Here is a 21,259-nt window from a genome sequence, read left to right as displayed (position 1 = left end):
ACAAGAACACGGACAGCGGAACCCCGTACAAACCATTAAAAGCCACTGCAAGTTCTACATTTATCAACAGAATCTGAGCAGTTCCCTTAAACACATTCAAAAGTCCAAAAAAAAAACCTGAAGCAACTGAATGCATAAAAGAACATGGAGAGCGGAACCTCGTACAAACCAGTAAAAGGCACTGCAAGTTCTACTTTTACTACAGACTGTGAGCATTTTCCTTAATCACATTCAAAAGTCAAACAAAAAACAAAATAAAAAACCTGAAGCAACTGCCTGCGCACAAGAACATGGAGAGCGGAACCCCATACAAACCAATAAAAGCCACTGCAAGTTCTACTTTTATCAACAGACTGTGAGCAGTTCCCTTAAACACATTCAAAGGTCCAACAAAAAAAAAAAACAGAAGCAACTGCCTGCATACAAGAACATGGAGAGCAGAACCCTGTACAAACCTGTAAAAGCCACTGCAAGTTCTACTTTTATCAACAGACTGTGAGCAGTTCCCTTAAACACATTCAAAGGTCAAACAAAAAAAAAATGGAAGCAACTGCCTGCATAAAAGAACACAGAGAGCGGAAACCCGTACAAACCAGTAAAAGCCACTGCAAGTTCTACTTTTATCAACAGACTGTGAACAGTTCTTTTAAACACATTCAAAGGTCCAACAAAAAAAAAACCTGAAGAAACTGCCTGCATACAAGAACATGGAGAGCGGAACCCAGTACAAACCAGTAAAAGCCACTGCAAGTTATACTTTTGTCAACAGACTGTGAGCAGTTCCCTTAAACACATTCACAGGTCCAACAACAAAAAAAACCTGAAGCAACTGCCTGCATACAAGAACACGGAGAGCAGAACCCCGTACAAACCATTAAAACCCACTACAAGTTCTACTTTTATGAACAGACTGTGAGCAGTTCCCTTAAACACATTCAAAGGTCCGACAAAAAAAAATATACTGAAGCAACTGTCTGCATACAAGAACACGGAGAGCGGAACCCCATACAAACCATTAAAAGCCACTGCAAGTTCTACTTTTATCAACAGACTGTGAGCAGTTCCCTTAAACACATTCAAAGGTCCAACAAAAAAAAACCTGAAGCAACTGCCTGCATACAAGAACATGGAGAGCGGAACCCTGTACAAACCAGTAAAAGCCACTGCAAGTTCTACTTTTACTACAGACTGTGAGCAGTTCCCTTAAACACATTCAAAGGTAAAAAAAAAATGGAAGTAAGTGTCTGCATAAAAGAACATGGAGAGCAGAACCCCATACAAACCAGTAAAAGACACTGCAAGTTATACTTTTATCAACAGACTGTGAGCAGTTCCCTAAAACACATTCAAAGGTAAAAAAAAATGGAAGCAAGTGTCTGCATAAAAGAACATGGAGAGCAGAACCCCATACAAACCAGTAAAAGACACTGCAAGTTCTACTTTTATCAACAGACTGTGAACAGTTCCCTTAAACACATTCAAAGGTCCAACAGAAAAAAAAAACCCGAAGCAACTCCCTGGGTACAAGAACAAAGAGAGAGGAACCCGATACAAACCAGTAAAAGCCACTGCAAGTTCTACTTTTATTAACAAACTGTGAGCAGTTCCCTTAAACACATTCAAAGGTCAAACAAAAAAAAATGGAAACAACTGCCTGCATAAAAGAACACGGAGAGCAGAACCCTGTACAAACCAGTAAAAGCCACTGCAAGTTCTACTTTTATCAACCGACTTTGAGCAGTTCATTTAAACAAAATTCAAAGGTCCAACAACAACAAAAAAAAAAACCTGAAGCAACTGCCTGCATACAAGAACACGGAGAGCAGAACCGTGTATAAACTATTAAAACCCACTACAAGTTCTACTTTTATGAACAGATTGTGAGCAGTTTCCTTAAATGCATTCAAACGTCCAACAACAACAAAAAAAAAACTGAAGCAACCGCCTGCATACAAGAACACGGAGAGCGGAACCCCTTACAAACCAGTAAAAGCCAGAAAAGTTCTACTTTTATCAACAGGCTGTGAGCAGTTCCCTTAAACATATACACAGGACCAACAAAAAAAAAACCTGAAGCAACTGCCTGAATACAAGGACATGGAGAGCGGAACCCCATACAAACCAGTAAAAGCTACTATAAGTTCTGCTTTGATCAATAGACTGTGAGCACTTCCCTTAAACACATACAAAGGCCAAAAAAAAAAAAAAGCTGAAGCAACTGTCTGCATATAAGAAAATGAAGAGCAGAACCCAGTACAGACCAGTAAAAGCCACTATAAGTTCTACTTTAATCAACAGACTGTGAGCAGTTCCCTTAAACACATTCAAAGGTCCAAAAAAAAAAAACCTGAAGCAACTGCCTGCATACAAGAACAAAGAGATCGGAACCCCTTACAAACCAGTAAAAGCCACTGCAAGTTCTACTTTTGTCAACAGACTGTGAGCAGTTCCCTAAAACACATTCAAAGGTCCAAAAAAAAATGGAAGCAAGTGTCTGCATAAAAGAACATGGAGAGCAGAACCCTGTACAAACCATAAACTGCCACTGCAAGCTCTATTTTTATCAGCCGACTGTCAGCAGTTCCCTGAAAAACATTCAAAGGTCCAACAAAAAAAAAAAACCTGAACCAAATGCCTGCATACAAGAACACAGAGAGCAAAACCCAATACACACCAGAAAAAGCTAATGCAAGTTCTACTTTTATCAACAGACTGTGAGCAGTTCCCATAAACACATTCAAAGGTCTAACAAAGAAAAAGAAACTGAAACAACTGCCTGCATAAAAGAACACGGAGAGCGGAAACCCGTACAAACCAGTAAAAGCCACTGCCAGTTCTTCTTTTATCAACAGACTGTGAACAGCTCTTTTAAACACATTCAAAGGTCCAACAAAAAAAAACCTAAAGCAACTATCTGCATACAATAACACGGAGAGCGGAACCCCGTACAAACCACTAAAAGCCACTATAAGTTCTACTTTAATCAACAGACTGTGAGCAGTTCCCTTAAACACATTCAAATGTCCAACAACAAAAAAAAAACTGAAGCAACTGCCTGCATACAAGAACATGGAGAGCGGAACCCAGTACAAACCAGAAAAAGCCAATGCAAGTTATACTTTTGTCAACAGACTGTGAGCAGTTCCCTTAAACACATTCACAAGGTCCAACAACAAAAAAAAACTGAAGCAACTGCCTGCATACAAGAACATGGAGAGCGGAACCCCATACAAACCAGTAAAAGCCACTGCAAGTTCTACTTTTATCAACAGACTGTGAGCAGTTCCCTTAAACACATTCAAAGGTCCAACAAAGAAAAAACTGAAGCAACTGTCTGCATAAGAACATGGAAAGCGGAACCCTGTACAAACCAGTAAAAGCCACTGCAAGTTCTACTTTTATCAACAGACTGTGAGCAGTTCCCTTAAACACATTCAAAGGTCCAACAAAAAAAAAACCTGAAGCAACTGCCTGCATACAAGAACACGGAGAGTGGAACCCGTACAAACCAGTAAAAGCCACTGCAAGTTCTACTTTTATCAACAGACTGTGAGCAGTTCCCTTAAACACATTCAAAGGTCCAACAAAAAAAAAAACCTGAAGCAACTGCCTGCATACAAGAACATGGAGAGCGGAACCCCTTACAAACCAGTAAAAGCCACTGCAAGTTCTACATTTATCAACAGAATCTGAGCAGTTCCCTTAAACACATTCAAAGGTCCGACAAAAAAAAACCTGTAGCAACTGCCTGCATACAAAAACAGAGCGGAACCCCTTACAAACCAGTAAAAGCCACTGCAAGTTCTACTTTTATCAAGATAATGTGAGCAGTTACCATAAAAACATTCAAACGTCCAACAACAAAACTAAAAAAACTCTGAAGCAACTACCTGCATACAAGAACACACAGAGCAGAGCACGTACAAACCAGTAAAACCCACTGCAATTTCTACTTTTGTCAACAGACTGTGAGCAGTTCCCTTGAACACATTCAAAGGTCCAAAAAAAAAAAAACCTGAATCAACTGCCTCTATATACGAACACGGAGAGTGAAACCATGTACAAACCATTAAACGCCACTGCAAGTTCTATTTTTATCAACAGACTCTGATCAGTTCCCTTAAACACATTCAAAGGCCCACCAAAAAAAAAAAAAAACTGCCAGCAAAAAAGAACACGGAGAGCAGAACCCTGTACAAACCAATAAAAGCGACTGCAAGTTCTAATTTAATCAACAGACTGTGAACAGTTCCCTTAAACACATTCAAAGGTCAAAAAAAAAAAAACCTGAAGCAACTGCCTCCATTACTGAACATGGAGAACGGAACCCCGTACAAACCAGTGAAAGCCACTACAAGTTCTACTTTTATCAACAGACTGTGAGCAGTTCCCATAAACACTTTCAAAGGTCCAACAACAACAAAAAGAAAAACAGAAGCAAATGCCTACATACAAGAACACAGAGAGCGGAATCCCATGCAAACTAATAAAAGCCACTGCAAGTTATACTTTTATCAACAGATTATGTGCAGTTCCCTTAAACACTTTCAAAGTTCCAACAACAAAAAAAACTTACTGAAGCAACTGCATATAAAAGAACAGCCAGCGGAATCCCATAAAAACTAGTAAAAGAACCTGCAAGATCTACCATCAAAAATGTGAGCAGTTCCTTAAAAAACATTCAAAGGTCAAAAAAAAAAAAACTGAACTGCCTGCATACATGAACACAGGGAATGCTGTACAAACCAGTAAAACCAGTGCAAGTTCTTCTTTATCAACAGACTGCAGACCAGTACAAAAAAAAAAACCTGAAGCAACTGAATGCAAAAAGAACATGGAGATAGAACCGTGCAAACCAGTAAAAGGCACTGCATACAGACTGTGAGCTTTCCCTAAAACACATTCAAAACATCCAAAAAAAATGGAAGCAACTGTCTGCATAAAAGAACATGGAGAGGGAACCCAGAACCAAACCAGTAAAAGACACTGCAAGTTATACTTTTATCAACAGACTGTGAGCAGTTCCCTAAAACACATTCAAAGGTAAAAAAAAATGGAAGCAAGTGTCTGCATAAAAGAACATGGAGAGCAGAACCCCATACAAACCAGTAAAAGACACTGCAAGTTCTACTTTTATCAACAGACTGTGAACAGTTCCCTTAAACACATTCAAAGATCCAAAAAAAAAACTGAAAGCAACTCCCTGGGTACAAGAACAAAAAACCCGAAAACCAGTAAACCAGTAAAAGCCACTGCAAGTTCTACTTTTATTAACAAACTGTGAGCAGTTCCTTTAAACACATTCAAAGGTCAAACAAAAAAAATGGAAACAACTGCCTGCATAAAGAAGAACATGGAGAGCAGAACCCAAAACAAAGTAAAAGCCACTGCAAGTTCTACTTTTATCAACCGACTTTGAGCAGTTCATTAAACAAAATTCAAAGGTCCAACAACAACAAAAAAAACCTGAAGCAACTGCCTGCATACAAGAACACAGGAGAGTGCAGAACCGTATAAAACCAGTAAAACCCACTGCAAGTTCTACTTTTATCAACAGATTGTGAGCAGTTCCTTTAAACACATTCAAAGGTCCAACAACAAAAAAAACTGAAGCAACTGCCTGCATACAAGAACACGGAGAACCCGGAATACAAACCAGTAAAAGCCACTGAAAGTTCTACTTTTATCAACACTGTGAGCAGTTCCCTAAAACATATTACACAGGTCCAACAAAAAAAAACCTGAAGCAACTGCCTGAATACAAGAACATGGAGAGCGGAACCCATACAGACCAGTAAAAGCCACTATACGTTCTACTTTAATCACCAGACTGTGAGCAGTTCCCTTAAACACATTCAAAGGGCCAAAAAAAAAAAAAAGCTGAAGCAACTGTCTGCATATAAGAAAATGAAGAGCAGAACCCAGTACAGACCAGTAAAAGCCACTATACGTTCTACTTTAATCACCAGACTGTGAGCAGTTCCCTTAAACACATTCAAAGGGCCAAAAAAAAAAAAAGCTGAAGCAACTGTCTGCATACAAGAACACGGAGAGCAGAACCCCAAACAAACAAGTAAAACCCACCACAAGTTCTACTTTTATCAACAGGCTGTGAACAGTTCCCTTAAACACATTCAAAGGTCCAACAAAAAAAAAAACTGAAGCAACTATCTGCATACAATAACAGGGAGAGCGGAACCCTGTACAAACCATAAACTGCCACTGCAAGCTCTATTTTTATCAGCCGACTGTCAGCAGTTCCCTGAAAAACATTCAAAGGTCCAACAAAAAAAAAAAACCTGAACCAAATGCCTGCATACAAGAACACAGAGAGCGGAACCCCGTACAAACCAGTAAAAGCCACTGCAAGTTCTACTTTTATCAACAGACTGTGAGCAGTTTCCTAAAACACATTCAAAGGTCCAACAAACAAAAAACTGAAACAACTGCCTGCATAAAAGAACATGGAGAGCAGAAACCCGTACAAACCAGTAAAAGCCACTGCAAGTTCTACTTTTATCAACAGACTGTGAACAGTTCCCTTAAACACATTCAAAGGTCCAACAAAAAAAAAAAACCTGAAGAAACTGCCTGCATATAAGAACATGGAGAGCGGAACCCAGTACAAACCAGTAAAAGCCACTGCAAGTTCTACTTTTATCAACAGACTGTGAACAGTTCTTTTAAACACATTCAAAGGTCCAACAAAAAAAAAACCTGAAGAAACTGCCTGCGTACAAGAACATGGAGAGGGGAACCCAGTACAAACCAATAAAAGCCACTGCAAGTTATACTTTTGTCAACAGACTGTGAGCAGTTCCCTTAAACACATTCACAGGTCCAACAACAAAAAAAAACCTGAAGCAACTGCCTGTATACAAGGACACGGAGAGCGGAACCCCATACAAAACAATAAAAGCCACTGCAAGTTCTACTTTTATTAACAGACTGTGAACATTTCCCTTAAACACATTCAAATGTCGAAAAACAACAAAAAAATATACTGAAGCAACTGTCTGCATACAAGAACACGGAGAGCGGAACCCCGTACAAACCATTAAAAGCCACTGCAAGTTCTACTTTTATCAACAGACTCTGAGCAGTTCCCTTAAACACATTCAAAGGTCCGACAAAAAAAAACCTGAAGCAACTGCCTGCATACAAAAACAAAGAGAGCGGAACCCCTTACAAACCAGTAAAAGCCACTGCAAGTTCTACTTTTATCAACAGACTGTGAGCAGTTTCCTAAAACACATTCAAAGGTCCAACAAAAAAAAAATGGAAGCAAGTGTCTGCATAAAAGAACATGGAGAGCGGAACCCCGTACAAACCAGTAAAAGCCACTACAAGTTCTACTTTTATCAACAGACTGTGAATAGTTCCCTTAAATACATTCAAACATCCAGCAGAAAAAAAAAACCTGAAGCAACTCCCTGCATGCAATAACAAAGAGTGCGGAACCCCTTACAAACAAGTAAAAGCCACTTCAAGTTCTACTTTTATTATCAGACTGTGAGCATTTCCCTTAAACAAATTCAAAGGTCAAACAAAAAAAAAACGGAAGCAACTGCCTACATAAATGAACATGGAGAGCAGAACCCTGTACAAACCAGTAAAAGCCAATGCAAGTTCTACTTTTATCAACCGACTGTGAGCAGTTCATTTAAACAAAATTCAAAGATCCAACAACAAAAAAAAACCTGAAGCAACTGCCTGCATACAAGAACACGGAGAGCGGAACCCCGTATAAACTATTAAAACCTTCTACAAGTTCTACTTTTATGAACAGACTGTGAGCAGTTCCCTTAAATGCATTCAAACGTCTAACAGCAACAAAAAAAAAACCTGAAGCAACTGCCTGCATACACGAACATGGAGAGCGGAACCCCGTACAAACCAGTAAATGCCACTGCAAGTTCTACTTTTATCAAGAGAATGTGAGCAGTTACCTTAAACACATTCAAAGGTCCAACAATAAAACTAAAAAACACTGAAGCAACTACCTGCATACAAGAACACACAGAGCGGAACCCTGTACAAACCATTAACTGCCACTGCAAGTTCTATTTCTATCAGCCGACTGTGAGCAGTTCCATGAAAAACATTCAAAGGTCCGACAACAAAAAAAAAAAAACTAAAACAACTGCCTGCATAAAAGAACATGGAGAGCGGAATCCCGTACAAACCAATAAAAGCCACTGCAAGTTCTACTTTTATCAACAGACTGTAAACATTTCTTTTAAACACATTCAAAGGTCCAACAAAAAAAACCTGAAGAAACTGCCTGCATACAAGAACATGGAGAGCGGAACCCAGTACAAACCAGAAAAAGCCAATGCAAGTTATACTTTTGTCAACAGACTGTGAGCAGTTCCCTTAAACACATTCACAAGGTCCAACAACAAAAAAAAAACCTGAAGCAACTGCTTATATACAAGGACACGGAGAGCGGAACACCATACAAACCATTAAAAGCCACTGCAAGTTCTACTTTTATCAACAGACTCCGAACAGTTCCCTTAAACACATTCAAACGTCCAACATAAAAAAAACCTGAAGCAACTGCCTGCATACAAGAACACAGAGCAGAGCACATACAAACCAGTAAAAGCCACTGCAAGTTCTACTTTTATCAACAGACTGTGAGCAGTTCCCTTAAACACATTCAAAGGTCCAACAAAAAAAACCTGAAGCAACTGCCTGCATACAAGAACACAGAGAGCGGAACCCCATACAAACCAGTAAAAGCCACTGCAAGTTCTACTTTTATCAACAGACTGTGAGCAGTTCCCTTAAACACATTCAAAGGTCCAAAAAAGAAAAACTTGAATCAACTGCCTCTATATAAGAACACAGAGAGTGGAACCCCGTACAAACCAGTAAAAGCCACTGCAAGTTCTACTTTTATCAACAGACTGTGAGCAGTTCCCTTAAACACATTCAAAGGTCCAACAAAGAAAAAGAAACTGAAACAACTGCCTGCATAAAAGAACATGGAGAGCAGAAACCCGTACAAACCAGTAAAAGCCACTGCAAGTTCTACTTTTATCAACAGACTGTGAACAGTTCTTTTAAACACATTCAAAGGTCCAACAAAAAAAAAACCTGAAGAAACTGCCTGCATACAAGAACATGGAGAGCGGAACCCAGTACAAACCAGTAAAAGCCACTGCAAGTTCTACTTTTATCAACAGACTGTGAACAGTTCATTTAAACACATTCAAAGGTCCAACAACAAAAAAAAAAAAACCTGAAGCAACTATCTGCATACAATAACATGGAGAGTGGAACCCTGTACAAACCATTAACTGCCACTGCAAGTTCTATTTTTATCAGCCGACTGTGAGCAGTTCCCTGAAAAATATTTAAAGGTCCAACAACAAAAAAAAAAAACTGAAACACCTGCCTGCATAAAAGAACACGGGGAGTGGAAACCTGTACAAACCAGTAAAAGCCACTGCAAGTTCTACTTTTATCAAAAGACGTTGAATAGTTCTTTTAAACACATTCAAAGGTCCAACAAAAAAAAACATGAAGCAGCTGTCTGCATACAAGAACATACAGAGCGGAAACCCGTACAAACCAGAAAAAGCCATTTCAAGTTCTACTTTTATCAATAGACTGTGAGAACTTCCCTTAAACACATTCAAAGGTCCAACAACAACAAAAAAAACACCTAAAGCAACTGCCTACATACAAAAACACAAAGACCGGAACCCTGTACAAACCAGTAAAAGCCACTCCAAGCTCTACTTTTATCAACAGACTGTGAGCAGTTCCCTTAAACACATTCAAAGGTCCAAAAAAAAAAAACCTGAAACAACTGCCTGCATACAAGAACACACAAAGCGGAACCCCGTACAAACCAGTAAAAGGCATTATACATTTTACTTAAATCAGCAGACTGTGAGCAGTTCCCTTAAACACATTCAGAGGTCCAACAACAAAAAAAAAAAACCCTGAAGCAACTACCTGCATACAAGAACACAGAGAGCGGAACCCGTACAATCCAGTAAAAGCCACTGCAAGTTCTACTTTAATCAAGAGAATGTGAGCAGTTACCATAAACAAATTCAAAGGTTCAACAACAAAACTAAAAAAACCCTGAAGCAACTACCTGCATACAAGAAAGTACAGTTTTGTACCTACCATAAATGTAGATGTTCGAGTGCTAATACAGCTGCAGTCATAATAGATGGGTTCTCCTGCCATCAGGCGGGTCCTCGGTCGACCGAATTCCAAAGTCTAGGTCTGGCGTTGGTTGTCGTCGCTTCTTCCCTGACGTCAGTGCGACAGGGGTATAAAGGAACCAGCCGACGCCATTTTCTTCAGTTTTTCTTGCCCCAGATGTCAGGTGCCCCCAGAAGGAAGGCAATACATAAATTTGTGTAATAAAGCAATGCAATATAATCAAAATACAGTAGTTGCAAGCAAATACACCATAAATGAATACCCCAATCAGGTTGTATGAGGAGGTGTTAGCCAATAGGCCTGTCCCAAGAGGAGAAGGAGGGAGGGAAACCTGGAATGCAGCTGTATTAGCACTCGAACATCTACATTTATGGTAGGTACAAAACTGTGCTATGTTCATCGTGCATACAGCTGCAGTCATAACAGATGGGTAGAATCCCAAAGCTAAGAAAGGGGTGGTAGGCACTAGGTGGAACTAGGAGGAGCCAGGATGCCCTGCAAGACTGCAGTGGCAAAGCCTGCTCTAGTTTTGGAGTATAATGGTAGGTGGTAGTGCTTGGAGAAGGTATGCACAGAACTCCAAGTGGCTGCTTCCAAAATATCTTTGGTAGGAACTCCTCTGAGGAAAACTGCAGAGGTAGCTGTGGCCCTTGTGGAGTGAGATCTGATGCCTGTAGGTACAGTTTTGCCATGAAAGGAATAGCAAAAGCATATGCAGTGGGCTATCCATTTTGAGATTGTCTGTTTGGAAATTGGCTTTCCTTGAGCTCCTATAGCATAGGACACAAAGAGCTGTTCTGATTTTCTGAAAGGCTTTGTTCTGTCCAAATAATAATGCAGTTGTCTGTGGATGTCCAAGGAATGTAGTAATCTCTCCCCTTTGTTTTGAGGATTAGGATAAAAGGTAGGTAAGTGTATGGCCTGATTCAAAGCTACCCTGGATACCACGTTTGGCATAAAGGACGAATTGGTTCTTAAGGAAACTCTGTCCTGATGGAAGATGATAAAAGGCTGCACAGCCATGAGAGCTTCTAGTTCTGAAACTCTATGAGCTGAGGTAATAGCCAGAAGGAAAGCTGTTTTCCAGGACAAATATTGCAAATCTGATGAGGCAGCTGGCTCAAAGGGAGGCAAGATCAGTTTTTCCAGAATGAAATTGAGATCCCAAGCAGGTATTGGTTGTTTCCTTGGGGGTTTTAGATTCTTAGCCCCTCTGAAGAACTTTCTTAAGAGAGGGTGAGAGAATAAGGGTGGATCAGTGTTGTATTCTGCAGAAATGGCTGAGGCATGGATTTTGATGGAGGAGAATGAAAGTCCACTGCTTAGCAGCTCAGCTAGATACTGTAGTATTTGAGGTAAATTCAGTTTTCTAGGATCCTGGCCCCCTTTTTCTCATTCCAGACACAAAACCGTTTCCATTTTGCGGAGTAAGCTTTTCTAGTTGACGGCCTTCTGGCCTCCAAAATGACATCCTGCACCTCCTTGGAGAGTAGGGTCTGCTGTGATGCTAAGGAATCTTCCATGCGGCTAGATTGAGTGTTTTTAGCTGGCTGTGAAGAGTTTTGAAGCTGTGCTGAGTCAGGAGAAGAAGCATTAGAGGCAGGGTCCATGGAGGGGAATGTGTCAGGCTCCTCAGGAGTGGGTACCAGTGTTGTCTTGGCCAGTCTGGAGCAATGAGAATCATCTTTGGTCTGTCTGCTCTGGTTTTCAATAGAACTTTGGGTAGCAGGGGACAAGGTGGAAAGGCATAAACTGTCATTGATGTCCAACTGAAAGAGAGAGCGTCCACTCTCCAGGCCTTTGGATGGAAAATCCTTGAGCAGAATTTTGTCAATTGGTGATTTTTGTGGGAGGCAAAGAGATCTATGTCTGGCCTTCCCCATGCTTGGATTATCTCTGTAAAAACTTTTGGATGCAACTTCCATTCGTGTGGATCTGTCATATTTCTGCTTAGGTTGTCTGCCAGCGTGTTTTCCTTGCCTGGCAAGTACTGTGCTTGTAGTTTGATTTATAAGTCCATGGCCATGTTCCAAAGTGACATGGCCAGTCTGCATAGGGGGTATGAATGTGTTCCTCCCTGTTTGTTTATGTACCACATAACTGTGGTGTTGTCCATTCTTATCAATAGTTGACCTGGTTGTAGAAGGTCCTTGAAAGCTATAATAGCATTTACTACTGCTAGCATTTCCTTTTGATTGATGTGAAGGTGCTTTTCTTTTTGGGACCATTTGCCTTAAATGCACCGATCTGTCATGTGCGCCCCCCAGGCACAGTCCAAGGCATCTGTTGTGATGACTTGATTTGCTTGAGGCTTGCTGAATGGAAGACCTGTGTTTGTTTGGCATGCTTGAGCCCACCACAGAAATTCCTTTTGAAGACATGGAATTAGTGGTATTATTGTTTCCAAACTGTGGCTGTGTTGAGACCATAGGTTTTTCAGGTACCATTGAAGTTTCCTCATATGCAGCTTTGCACATGGGATTAGTAAGATGCAAGATGCCATGAATCCCAGAGCCTGCAGGATTTTCCTTGCAGTCAGCCTGGAGCAATTTGCTAGTGCTCTGAAGTATTGAGTTAGTTGCCCCTGCTTCTCTGGCATGAGGTAGGCCATCTGGGTGTTTGTGTCCAAGTTGGCACCCAGGAAAATTATTTTCCGAGAGGGTATTAGTCTTGATTTCTTTTTGTTGACTGTGTATCCCAGAGAGTTCAACAACATTATTACATAAGCCAGATGTTTCAGAAGAATGTGCTTGCTGTCAGCTTGGATCAGACAGTCATCCAAATAGGGGTATATTTGTATCCCTTGAAGTCTGCAGTAGACAATTACTGATGCCAGGCATTTTGTGAATACTCTGGGCGCAGTAGATAAGCCAAAGGACAATGCAGAGAATTGATAATGGGTTGAATCTGCAAGAAATCTGAGGTATCTTCTGCAATTTTGTCTGATTGGGACATGCAGGTATGCCTCCTTGAGGTCCAATGTTACCAGCCAAGACTCCTTGTCCAGCATGGGAAGAAGCTGCTGTAGAGTGAGCATCTTGAATTTGGGTATGAGTAGAAATGTGTTTAGGATGGATAGGGCCAAAATAGGTCTCCAATCTTTTCCCTTTCTTGGTACCAGGAATAGTCTGGAATAAAAACCTTGACCTTGTTCATGCGTAGGTACCCCTTGAATAGCTTTCATGTCCATGAGATCTGTAATTTGCCTTTTTACCTCTGCCCTTTGATTGTGTGGCAGGTTTGGCATGCCTCTCATTTTTGGAAGGGTGTGAAAATGGAATCTGTAGCCTCTTTTATAATGTCCAGGATCCATTTGTCTTTTGTGACAATATGCCAATTTTTTGAAAATAATGCCAGTTTTCCTCCTAAGGGTGCTGCCATTTGAGTCTTGCTTGGCATGCAAAGGGGAAAGTTATCCTCACCACCTCTTTGTGTAGGAGCGTGCCATTGTCTGCCTCTAAACGATCCTTGGGATTGTCCACTGCCCCTCGGGTGCCTGTATCTACCTCTTTGGGGTCTGTCCATGGCTGGAAAGGACCAATTTTTGGAAGGCCAATTTCTACTGAAACATGGGGGTTGTACCTGTAGAAAATCTTTCACAGTTTGCATTGATTTAGCCTTTTCCTCCATTTTCCTTAATACCTCCTCAGCATTAGCACCAAATAATACATCCTTTTGTAGAGGGGCATCTAGTAATTTTGCTTTGACATGATCTGGCAAGGTTTGTTCCTTGAGCCAGGCATGTCTACGTATGACTGATCCTGTAACAGCAGCTCTACATGAGGCCTCTAGAGCATCAAAACCACATTGTAAGGTATGCTTACCCATTTGTTCTGCACTATGCATCAAATCCTGCAACTCCTTAAAGTCTGGTTGTTCAGGTTGTGACATTTTACTTTTCAATTGTGATAACAAAACCTGTTGGTATTTTAGCATATGGAACTGACAGTTTAAGGCCCTCATGGTTAAGGTAGCCGAGGTATATACCTTTTTTCCCCACCTTTCTAAGGATCTGGAATCCCTCTCAGAAGGTAATGGATTTTTAGAAGTGGAGGCCTTAATTCCCTTAGGGCCCTGTGAGATGGTTTCTGGGTCAGCAGCATAGCTTTTGTATAGAAATTGGTGTGAGTCAGGAACCCTGTAGTACCTGTCAGGCTTGACTGGGGCTGGAGGTAGAGAATCCGGGTTAAGGCAGGCCTCTGAGTAAACATCATTTGGATGTCCAAGACAGGAGGTATAGCCAGAGGCCTGTGCTGAGGTAGCAAGAGAAATTCCCTAAGCCTTTTCTTGGAATCTGAATAATCTTGGCCTTCCCAGTGGAAGTGTTCCCTTAAGGTATGCAAAGTTTCCCCAAATGAGTAATCCTCTGGGGGGGATACAGAAGGAATGGACTCCTCTGCATCAGAGTCTTCAAAAGGGGAGTAAGAATGTTCCTGATTATCAGAGTGCTCTGAAATAATGGAGCTCTGATCAGAGGAGGGGGATTCTTCCTCCACTCTGGGCCTTTTGTCCGGTGGGGGTTGAGAACCCCTGATAAGAGTAATTAAATCCTCAGCCATTTTAAGCATCTGTTTTTTAGGCATGGGGCCTGGAGATGGGCACTGTGTAGCTTGCCTCTTAGAATGCATGGCTGCTTTAGACTTAGTGAAAGCCTTGATGGAAAAAGAAGAGGAAGGTCTGAAGACACCTTGAGAGGAGGTAGACCTGTCCACATTTTGAGATTCAACGCCAAGAGTGGCTTCGGTATCTGTAGTCGGGGTGTGGGCCGAGGAGCCTGTGACCTCGGGCACAGGAGACACCGCCAATGAGGTGTCGTCGGTAGTCAGGGGCTGCGTCGGCGCCTCACTGAGAACTGGACCACGTGGAGTCGGCTTTGGTGTGGTGTCGGTAGAGGCCGCGGACCACGTGTGTCGGTCCTTATCTTTGCATTTTTTAGACAAAACTGGAGTCGGAGTATCCGACGACATAATATAGTTAAATGTTTTGCCAAAATAATGCTGGGCGAACTCCGCCCGACGCTTAATGGTGCGTTTGTTGAATCTAGCACAAAAGCGACAGACCGAGACGTCGTGGTCTGGGCCTAAACAAGGAATACAGAGGGAATGGAAATCCTTATGCGGTATTTGCTTCCCACATGAAATACAATTATTAACTTTGTCTGACATCGGTCTGAGGCAAGAAAAGTTTCCCCAATGGGGTACTTAGCTTTCAAGAAGACTTCGGTTTCAAAATTTTCGTAATTTCAAGAGCTGGCCGACCGGCACTTGCGAACTGCTTCTGCTTCGGGCACCGCGCGGCAAGAAAGACTGAAGAAAATGTTGTCGGTTGGTTCCTTCATACCCCTGTCGCACTGACGTTAGGGAAGAAGCGACGACAACCGACGCTGGACCTAGACTTTGGAATTCGGCCGACCGAGGACCCACCTGACGGCAGGAGAACCCATCTGTTATGACTGCAGCTGTATGCACGATGAACATCACACAGAGCGGAGCCCATACAAACCAGTAAAAACTCACTGCAATTTCTACTTTTATCAACAGACTGTGACATTCAAAGGTCCAACAAAGAAAGAGAAACTGAAACAACTGCCTGCATAAAAGAACACAGAGATCGGAAACCCAAACAACCCAGTAAAAGCCACGGCAGGTTCTACTTTTATCAATAGACTGTGAACAGTTCTTTTAAACACATTCAAAGGTCCAACAAAAAAAAAACCTGAAGCAGCTGTTTGCAAACAAGAACATAGAGAGAGGAAACCCATACAAACCAGTAAAAGCCATTGGAAGTTCTACTTTTATCAACAGACTGTGAGCAGTTCCCTTAAACACATTCAAATGTCCAACAACAAAAAAGAAAACTGAAGCAACTGCCTGCATAAAAGAACATGGAGAGCAGAACCCAGTACAAACCAGTAAAAGCCACTGCAAGTTATACTTTTGTCAACAGACTGTGAACAGTTCCCTTAAACACATTCAAAGGTCCAACAACAACAACAAAAAAAACACCTGAAGCAACTGCCTGCATACAAAAACACAAAGAGCGGAACCCCGTACAAACTAGTAAAAGCCACTGCAAGTTCTACTTTTATCAACAGACTGTGAGCAGTTCCCTTAAACACATTCAAAGGTCCAACAACAAAAAAAAAACCTGAAGCAACTGCCTGCATACAAGAACACATAGAGCGGAACCCCGTACAAACCACTAAAAGCCACTATAAGTTCTACTTTAATCAAAACACTGAAGATACTGCCTGCATACAAAAACAAACCAGTAAAAGCCACTGCAAGTTCAACTGTGAGCAGTTACCTTAAACACATTCAAAGGTCCAACAACAAAACTAAAAAACCCTGAAGCAACTACCTACATACAAGAACACAGAGCGGAGCCCGTGCAAACCAGTAAAACCCACTACAATTTCTACTTTTATCAACAGACTGTGAGCAGTTCCCTTAAACACATTCAAATGTCCAACAAAAAAAAAAACCCTCAAGCAACTGCCTGCATACAAGAACACGGAGAGCGGAACCCCGTACAAACCAGTAAAAGCCACTGCAAGTTCTACTTTTATCAATAGACTGTGAGCAGTTCCCTTAAACACATTCAAAGGTCCAACAAAACAAAAAACCTGAACCAACTGCCTGCATACAAGAACACAGAGAGCGGAAAGTACAGTTTTGCACCTACCATAAATGTAGATGTTCGAGTGCTCATACAGCTACAGTCATAACAGATGGGTTATCCTGCCGTCAGGCGGGTCCTCGGTCGGCCGAATTCCAAAGTCTAGGTCCGGCGTCAGTTGTCGCTTCTTCCCTGACGTCAGTGCGTCAGGGGTATAAAAGAGGCAGCCAATGCCATTTTCTTCAGTTTTTCTTGCCCCAGATGTCAGGTGCCCCCAGAAGGAAGGCAAACATAATGTTATGCAAAGATGCAATGTTGATAAATCAAAAACAGTAGTTGCAAGCAAATACACCATAAAAGAATACCCCAAAAAGGTTATATGAAAGTGTTTGTCATAATGCCTGTCCTAAGAGGGGTTGGAGGGAGGGAAACCTGGACTGCAGCTGTATGAGCACTCGAACATCTACATTTATGGTAGGTACAAAACTGTACTATGTTCATCGTGCATACAGCTGCAGTCATAACAGATGGGTAGAATCCCAAAGCTAAGTAAGGGTGGTAGGCACTAAGTGGAACTAGGAGGGGCTAGGATGCCCTGCAGGACTGCTGTGGCAAAGCCCGCTCTAGATTTTGAGTATAGTGGGAGGTGATAGTGCTTGGAGAAAGTGTGCACTGAACTCCAGGTGGCTGCTTCCAAAATGTCCTTGGTAGGGACCCCCCTGAGGAAGGCTGCAGAGGTAGCTGTGGTTCTGGTGGAGTGGGATCTGATGCATGCAGGCAAAGTTTTTCCATGAAATGAGTAACAAAAGCGTATGCAGTGGGCTATCCATTTTGAAATTGTCTGTTTGGAAATAACCTTTCCCTGAGCACCTACAGCATAGGACACAAAGAGTTGCTCAGATTTCCTGAATGGCTTTGTTCTGTCCAAGTAGTAATGTAGTTGTCTGTGAATGTCCAAGGAATGTAGTAGTCTTTCCCCTTTGTTTTGTGGATTAGGATAAAAAGTAGGTAAGTGGATAGTCTGATTCAAAGCTACACTGGATACTACCTTTGGCATAAAGGTAGGATTGGTTCATAAGGAAACTCTGTCCTGATGGAAAATGATGAATGGTTGCACAGCCATGAGGGCCTGTAGCTCCGAAACCCTACGTGCTGAGGTGATAGCCAGAAGAAAGGCTGTTTTCCATGACAAGTACTGTAACTCTGTTGAAGAAGCTGGCTAAGGGAGGAAGGGTCAGCTTTTCCAATACGTAGTTGAGGTCCCAAGCAGGGACTGGTGGTTTCCTTGGGGGTTTTAAATTCTTTTCCCATCTGAGGAACTGCCTTAAGAGAGGGTGAGAGAATAATGGTGGATCTGTGTTGTATTGTGCAGAAATGGCTGAAGCGTGGATCTTGATGGAGGAGAAGGAAAGTCCATTGTTTAACATCTCAGCTAGGTACTGTAAAATTTGAGGTATATTTATTACCCAAGGATTCTGTCCCTTTTCGAGATTCCAGGCATAAAATCGTTTCCATTTGGTGGAGTAAGCCTTTCTAGTCGAAGGTCTTCTGGCCTCCAAGATGACATCCTGCACCTCCTTGGAGAGGAGGGTCTGTTGGGAAATCAAGGAATTCTCCATGCAGCTAGATTTAGGGTTTTGAGCTGGCTGTGAAGGGTTTTGTAGTTGTGCTGGGACAACAGAAGAGGGACTAGAGGTAGGATCCATGGTGGGGAATGTGTCAGGCTCCTCAGGAGTGGATACCAGTGTTGTCTTGGCCAGTCTGGAGCGATGAGAATCATTTTCGGCCTCTCTGCTCTGGCTTTTAATAGAACTTTGGGCAGCAGAGGAAGAGACGGGAAGGCATAGACTGTCAATGTTGCCCAATTGAAGGAAAGTGCGTCCACTTTCCAGGCTTGTGGATGATAGGTCCTTGAACAAAATTTTGTCACCTGGCAATTTCTGTGGGTAGCAAAGAGATCTATGTCTGGCTGTCCCCATGCCTGAGTTATCTTTGTGAAAAGTTGAGGATGCAACTTCCATTCGTGTAGATCTGTCATATTTCTGCTTAGGTTGTCTGCCAGTGTGTTTTCCTTCCCTGGCAGGAATTGTGCCTGCAGTTGAATTTGCAATTCCAGTGCTGTGTTCTATAGGGTCATGGCTTGCCTGCACAGGGGATATGAATGAGTTCCCCCCTGTTTGTTTATGTACCACATCACTGTGGTGTTGTCTGTCCTTATCAATAGCTGGCCTGGATGCAGTAGGTCTTTGAAGTCATAATGGCCTTTAGCACGGCTAGCATTTCCTTTTGTTTGATGTGGAGGTGCTTCTCTTTTCGGGTCCATTTTCCCTGAATGCACTGATCTGTCATGTGTGCTCCCCAGACGTAGTCTGAGGCATCTGTTGTGATGATTTGAGTTGCTGGAGGTACACAGAAAGGAAGATCTGTGTTTCTTTGGCAAGCTTGAGTCCACCACAAAAATTCCTTTTGAAGGCATGGAATGAGTGGGATAATTGTTTCCAAGCTGTGGCTGTGTTGAGACCATAAGTTTTTCAGGTACCATTGAAGTTTCCTCATATGCAGCTTTGCACATGGGATTAGTAGGATGCAAGATGCCATGAATCCCAGAGCCTGCAGGATTTTCCTTGCAGTTAGCCTGGTGTAAGTTGCCATTTTTCTGAAGTATTGAGACAGTTGCCCTTGCTTGTCTGGCGTGAGGTAGGCCATCTGGGTGGTTGTATCCAAGCTGGCACCCAGGAAAATTATTTGTTGAGAGGGTATTAGTTTTGATTTCTTTTTGATGACTGTGTATCCCAGGAAGTTCAACAGTTTTATTACAAATGCCAGGTGCTGCAGTAGTATGTCCTTGCTGTCCGCTTGGATCAGGCAGTCGTCCAGATATGGGTAGATTTGTATCCCTTGTAGTCTGCAGAAGGCGATTACTGATGCCAGGCATTTTGAAAATACTCTCGGCAGTAGATAAGCCAAAGGGCAATGCAGAGAATTGGTAATGGGTTGAACCTGCAAGAAATCTGAGGTATCTTCTGCAATCTTGTCTGATAGGGACATGCAGGTATGCCTCCTTGAGGTCCAATGTTACCAGCCAAGACTCCTTGCCCAGCATGGGAAGAAGCTGCTGTAATGTGAGCATCTTGAATTTTGGCACCTGTAGATATGTGTTTAGGATGGATAGGTCTAAGATAGGTCTCCAATCTTTGTCTTTCCTCAGTACCAGGAATAGTCTGGAATAAAACCCTTGACCTTGTTCTTTTGCAGGTACCTCTTGAATTGCTTTCATGTCTATGAGAGCTGAAACTTGTTTTTGTGCCTCTGCCCTTTGATTTTGTGGCAGGTTTGGCATGCCTCTAATTTTTGGAAGGGTGTGAAAGTGGAACCTGTAGCCTCTGTCTATAATGTCCAGAATCCATTTGTCTTTTGTAACAATATGCCAATTTTTTGAGAATTATGTCAATTTTCCGCCCAAAGGTGCTGCCATTAATGCTTTGCTTGGCAGGTGTAGGGGGAAGTCATTGTGTCTGTTTTCTAAAAGACTGTGATCTATCTTCTCCACCTCTTGGGGTTGGTGCTTGCCACTGTCTGGCTCTGAAGGATCCTTGAGGTTGCCCTCTGCCCCTTGGGTGCCTGTATCTGCCCCTTTGAGGTCTGTCCGTTGCTGGAAAGGACCAATTTTTTGAGGGCCAGTTTCTGCTGAAACATGGAGGCTGTACCTGCAGGAAATATTTCACTGTTTGCGTTGATTTCACTTTTTCCTCCATTTTCTTTAGCACCTCCTCAGCTTTAACACCAAACAATACATCTTTTTGAAGAGGTGCATCTAATAATTTAGCTTTGACATGATCTGGTAAGGTTTGCTCTTTGAGCCAAGCATGCCTACGTATAACAGACCCCGTAACAGCAGCTCTACATGAGGCCTCTAAAGCAACAAAACCACACTGCAAGGTATGTTTACCCACTTGCTCTGCACCATGCAACAAATCCTGCAACTCTTTTAAATCTGGTTGTTCTGGTTGTGTCATCTTGCTTTTCAGCTGAGATATCAAAAACTGTTGATACTTTAACATATGGAACTGACAGTTTAATGCCCTCATGGTTAAAGTGGCCGAGGTGTACACCTTTTTCCCTCACCTTTCTAAAGCTCTGGAATCTCTCTCTGAAGGTAATGGATTTTTAGCAGTAGAGGCCTTAATTCCCTTGGGACCCTGTGAAATTGTTTCTGGGTCAGCAGTATGGCTTTTATATAGGAACTGGTGAGAATCAGGAACCCGGTAATACCTGTCTGGTTTAACAGGAGCTGGAGGCAAAGAATGAGGTTTAAGGCTGGCTTCTGTGTACACGTCATCCAATATATCTAAAACAGGAGGGATAGCCAGAGGCCTATGCTGGGGGAGCAGAAGAAATTCCCTGAGCCTTTTCTTGGAATCTGAATAATCTTGGCCTTCCCAGTGAAAGT

Source organism: Protopterus annectens, chromosome 10.part0, assembly GCF_019279795.1.
Source record: "Protopterus annectens isolate FY-2018-M chromosome 10.part0, PAN1.0, whole genome shotgun sequence".
In the NCBI taxonomy this organism is placed as follows: Eukaryota; Metazoa; Chordata; order Ceratodontiformes; family Protopteridae; genus Protopterus; species Protopterus annectens.
The sequence above is the reverse complement of the archived record's forward strand: the minus strand, read 5'-3'. Positions refer to the sequence as shown.